Below are 6000 nucleotides of genomic sequence, written 5' to 3'. Positions count from 1 at the left end.
GACTTCAACAGTTTCCTCATTTCCCCTTCCCTCTCCTCGCCCTAGTTCCAAACTTCCAGCTCCGCACTGTCCGCATGACTTGTCCTACCTGCCTATCTTCTTTTCCACCTATCCACTCCACCCTCCCCCTCCCCGACCTATCGCCTTCATCCCCTCCCTCACTCATCTATTGTACTCTCTGCTACTTTCTCCCCACACCCACCCTCCTCTCACTTATCTCTCCACGCTTCAGGCTCTCTGCCTGTATTCCTGATGAAGGGCTTTTGCCTGAAACATCAATTTTACTGCTCCTCGGATGCTGCCTGAACTGCTGTGCTCTTCCAGCACCACTAATCCAGAATCTGGTTTCCAGCATCTGCAGTCATTGTTTTTACCCTGTGTATGGAGAGCCCAGCTGAGTTTCTGGTCAATGGAAACCCCCCAGGATGTTGACAGTGAGGGATTCAGTGATGGTAACACCATTGAATGCCAAGGGGCTGTGGTTTGATTATCTCTTATTGGAGATGGTCATTGCCTGGCATTTGTAAGGCTAAATGTTACTTGCTATATTTTAACCCAAGCCTGAATATTGTCCAGGTCTCATTGCATTTGAATATGGGCTGCTTCAGTACCTGAAGAGTTGAAAATAGTGCTGAACATTGTGAAATCATCAGGAAACATCCCAATTCTGACCTTATGGAGGGAAGATTCTAGGACATCTCTGGAGGAGTTCCCAGGCCCAACCATCTTCAGCTGCTTAATCAACAACCTTCCCTCCAACATAACCTCAGAAGTGGGATGTTTGTGAGTGACTGCAACACCATTTATGATTCCTCAGATACTGAAGCAGTTCATGTCCTATACAGTAGGACCGAGACAATATTGAAGCTTGGGCTGACGTGGAATAAATTTATACCACACAAATGTCAGGCAATGAAAAGCTCCAGCAAGACAGAATCTACCAATCACCTCTTGATATTCAATGGTATTATCATTACTAAATCCACCACCATTTGGAGTGACTATTGATCAGAAACTGAACTGTACTTAGCTGTGGCTACAAGAGCAGGTCAGAGCCTCGGGATCCTGCAGCAAGTAACTCATCTTCTGAAACCTCAAAGATTGTCCACATTTACATGGCACAAATATGGACTGTGATGGAATACTCTCCACTTGCCTGGGTGAGTGCAACTTTGACCATACTCAAGAAACAACATCATCCAGGAAAAAGCAGCCTGCTTGATAGGCACCAGATCCACAGTCACTCACCATCCTGACTTGAAAATATATTCCCATTCTTCCACAATCGTTGGGTGGAAATCTTAGAACTCTCTCCCTTACAGCATAGTTAGTCTACCTACAGCAATTGGACTACAGCTCACCACCATCTTCAAGGGCAACTAGGAATGGGCAATAAGTTCTGGCTCAGCCAGTGAAGCCCACAACCAACGAATAAATAAAAAATGTCAATTTGTTACATTTCGAATGCACTGTCTGAAGGAGTATCGAAACAATTTCAGTACAAATTTCAAAAGGCAATATGATGAATACTTGAAAGGAAAAAACAATTGTAGGATTATGAGAAAAGATCAGACAAGTGGAATAAATAGATGGCATTCAAAGAACTGGCAGAGAAATTGTAGGTTGAATAATGCTTTTACTCTATAATTGTGTTAATCTTAAGTGAATATGAGAACTTGGAAAATGTTCAACTCACATGATGTTATAAAGAAGAATTATGAGCACTCCTGTTTCAGCTGATTTATGGACTCTTCACCTGACAGAATATTAGTTTAATATTTGACAGACGGTACTTAATGTTGTCTGTTCCTGTCTTGGGTTAGGATATGGCCACTTCCTTCTCCCTATGCTGAATAAATTGTAATGAGCAATGGGATCTGTGTGAACTGAAGCTGATGTGTAAAATGTGTACAGAATTGATTGACCACATGCATGGTTCTCAAGTTTCTCAAGTTAAAGCAGCCATTATCATAATTCTATTAGATTTAACTATTTTCTTGCTTAAATGAGAACCTGAAAGAAGATACATTTTTAAGACTGTTTACCTTCGCTTTAATTAAAAGTAATTGTTTTCTCTTATATTTTTAGGGCAGTCTTAGCATTCTAACATCCTTCCTGAACTCACTGGAAAGTATGTTGCTGAATAATTTCACACAGCATTATACCATAAGATACAGGATTTTCCTGAACAATGTGGGCGGCACGGTGGCACAGTGGTTAGCACTGCTGCCTCATAGCGCCAGAGACCCGGGTTCAATTCCCGCCTCAGGCGACTCTCTGTGTGGAGTTTGCACATTCTCCCCGTGTCTGCGTGGGTTTCCTCCGGGTGCTCCGGTTTCCTCCCACAATCCAAAAATGTGCAGGGGTTAGGTGAATTGGCCATGCTAAATTGCCCGTAGTGTTAGGTGAAGGGGTAAATGTAGGAGAATGGGTCTGGGTGGGTTACGCTTCGGCGGGTCGGTGTGGACTTGTTGGGCCGAAGGGCCTGTTTCCACACTGTAACTAATCTAATCTAATACTCATGCACTGTGTGCATTTTACTAACCACTTTGCAGTTTATTAGTACAGTGGAGCTATCAGTAGAATCATTGATTTAAATTCAATTATTTTCCTATATAGACCATGAATTGATTGTTCAACACTGAAACATACAATATGGTGAAGATTAGTGGGAAGTTTGAGGACTGAGAAGCCTGTAAAATCCAGGACAACTAGAAAAGCAGTAAGAGGGGAGAAGATGAGGATAAGCTAACTAGTAATATAAAAGAAGACTGCAAGAATCTTTTTAGATATATAAAAGATAAGAGAGGCAATAGTAGACATTGTACTACTAGAAAATGAGGCTTAAGAAGTAGCAATGGGGAAAAGAAATGGTGAAGAAACTGAATAAGTACATTGTATCCGTCTTTATGGAGGAAGATATTGGTAGCATACTAGAACTTTAAGAGATTCAGATGTAGAGGTGAAGAAGAAGGTTTTGGAGAAGCTGAAAGGTCTGAAGATGGATAAATCACTTAGGCCACATGGACAAACCCCAGATTTCTGAAGGAAATAGCTGAGGACATTGTGTCGGCATTGGTGGTGATCTTTCACAAATCATTGGAATCAGTCAGGGTCCCAGAGGGCAGGAAAATGGCTAATGTAACACTGCTGTTTAAGAAGGGAGGGAGGCAGGAGGAAGGGAGGAAATTATAAGCTGGTTAGCCTGACCTTGGTTGTTGGTGAGATTTTAGTCTATTATTGAGGGTGAGATTACGGAGTACTTGATAGTGTATGGTAAAATAGGGCTAAGTCAGCATGGCTTTGTCAAAGTGATATCATGTCTGAAAAATCTGTTAGAATTCTTTGAGGAGGCAACAAGCAAGTTAGATAAAAGAGAGCCAGTGGATGTGATAGAGTCATAGAGTCATACAGCACGTAAACAGACCCTTCAGTCCCACTCATCTGCACCAACCAGACATCCCAATCTTGATCTAGTCCCATTTACCAGCATTTGGCCCATATCCCTCTATGTCCTTCCAATTCATATACCCACCCAGACGTCTTTTAAATGTTGTAATTATACTTGCCTCTATCATTTCCTCTGGCAGTTCTTTCCATACAAGCACCAGGCTCTGCGTAAAAAAAAATTCTCATGTCCTTTTTAAATCTTTCCCTTCTCACCTAAAACCTATGGATTCTCACACCCTAAAAAAAAGACTTTGGCTATTCAGTCTATCCATGCCGCACATAATTTTATAAACTTCTAAAAGGTCACCCCCTTAGCCTCTGACACTTTGGGAAAATGCCCAGCCTATGTAGCCTCTCCTTATAACTCAAATCCTGCTGTCCTGACAACATCCTTATAAATATTTTCTGAACCCACTCAACATCCTTCCTATAGATGGGCGACCAGAAGTGTAAGCAGTATTCCAAAAGTGGCCTTACCAATGTCCTGTACAGCCATAACATCCCAACTCCCTTATTCAGTGTTCAGACCAATGAAGGCAAGCATGCCAAATACTTTCTTCATTAATTTGTCTACTTGCGACTCCACTTTCAAGGAATTATGCACCTGTAGCTCTAGGTCGCTTTGTCTAGCAACACTCCAATTAGATTTCCAGGAAGCCTTTGACAAGGTGCCTCACAGGGGTTCTACATTAAAAAAAGAGTCCATGATGTTAGGAGCAAGATACTGGTATGGATAGAGAAAAACCTGACTGGCAGATGGCAGAGAGTAGGGGTTGTGTGGCCTTTTTCAGGATGGTAGCTGGTGACTTAGTGGAGTTCCACAGGGATCAGTGTTGGGACCACAACTATTCATGTAATGCATTAATGATCTGGAGGCTTATGTCATTGTTGCTATGTTTGTTGATGACACAAAAATAGGTGGAGGGACAGAAAGTGTTGAGGAAGCGGGTAGGATGCAGAAAGATTTAGAGGAGAGTGGGCAATGAAGTGACAGATGGAATACAGTATGGGAAAATGTGAGGCAATGCATTTTGGTAGGAAGAATAGAAGTGAAGACTACTTTATAAATGGGGAAAGGCTTCAGAAATATGAAGAGCAAAAGGACTTAGGAGTCCTGTTTCAGGATTCTCTTAAGGTTAACATGTAGGTTCAATTGCCAGTTAGGAAGATAAATGCAAAGTTAGCATTCATTTTGAGAGGGCAAGAAGACAAGAGCAGAAATATACTGCTGAAGCTGTATAATGCACTGGTCAGACCACATTTGGAATATTGGGAGACGTTCTGGGCCCCATTTCTGAGGAAGGATATGCTAGACTTGGAGGGGTTCCAAAGGAAGAATGATGCAGGATGAACAGTTTGTCATATCATGAACAGTAGAGGACTCCAGGTTTTCACTTTATGGCATTTACAAGGAAGAGGGGGGACTCCAAGTCTGCACTTGATGGTGTTTACGAGAATGAGGAGGGATCGCATTGAAACTTATAGAGGATAGAGTGGATGAGGAGCAGATTTTTCCACTAGTAGGAGAGACGAGGATCCAAGGGCATAATCTCAGAGTGAGGGGACGACCTTTTACAGCTGAGATGAGGAGAAATTTCTTCAGACAGAGGGTAGTGAATCTGTGGAATCCATTCTGCAGAAAACTGTGGAGGCCAAGTCATTTAGTGTATTTATGTCAGAGATGGAAAGGTTTTTGATTAGGAAAGGGATCAAAGGTTTTGGAAGAAGGCAGGAGAAGGGGGTTGAGAAACTTATCAGCCATGATTGAATGGTGGAGCAGACTTAATAGGCCAAATGTCCTAATTCTGCTTGTATACCTTATGGTTTTGTCATCTATTTCTTTACTGCATGTGTTTACGGTATCTTTATAGCACTGATTTCAGTGTTTCTATTTTCCATGAATATTAGTTAGTAGGTCCTCTGGGATCTTGCATGTAGAAGGGAGAATGCTGAAATTGTGGGGGCTTCTAACACAATGCATTTTGCTTACTCTGATGTCTTTCAATTCACTCGTGGACATGGACGTTGTTGTCTGGCCAGAAATTATTGCCCGTCCTTATTTGCCTTTGAGAAGGTGGTGGTGAACTACCTTCTTGAACTGCTGCAATCCATGTACTATAGGTGACTCATAATGCCCTTAGGAAGAGAATTCCAGGATTTTGACACTGTGACAAAGGATAGTGATATAGTTTCAAGTCAAGATGGTGAGTGGCTTGGAGGGAAACTTGAAGGTGGTAGTGTGCCATTGTTCTTCTGGTTGGAGGTGGTTGTGGGTTTGGATGGTACTATCTAAGGATCTTTGGTGAATTTCTGCAGTGCATCTTGTAGATACAGGTTGTTCTGCTATAACATGCATTTCATCAGCGTGAATTGGTTATAACATGATTGATGAATTGGAGACGATATGTCTTGTGGGCAACCTTTTAAAATGTGTGTTGGCTGTAACACGATTGCATTACCAACACTTTATAAGTACTATTTTTACTGCAGGATTTTTATATAGCTTGGGGTCATACAAGAATGCAATCATTGCGTTATAGAAGAAATACC

This window comes from Chiloscyllium plagiosum, chromosome 30 (assembly GCF_004010195.1).
Source record: "Chiloscyllium plagiosum isolate BGI_BamShark_2017 chromosome 30, ASM401019v2, whole genome shotgun sequence".
Lineage (NCBI taxonomy): Eukaryota > Metazoa > Chordata > Chondrichthyes > Orectolobiformes > Hemiscylliidae > Chiloscyllium > Chiloscyllium plagiosum.
This window is presented reverse-complemented; position numbering follows the sequence as displayed.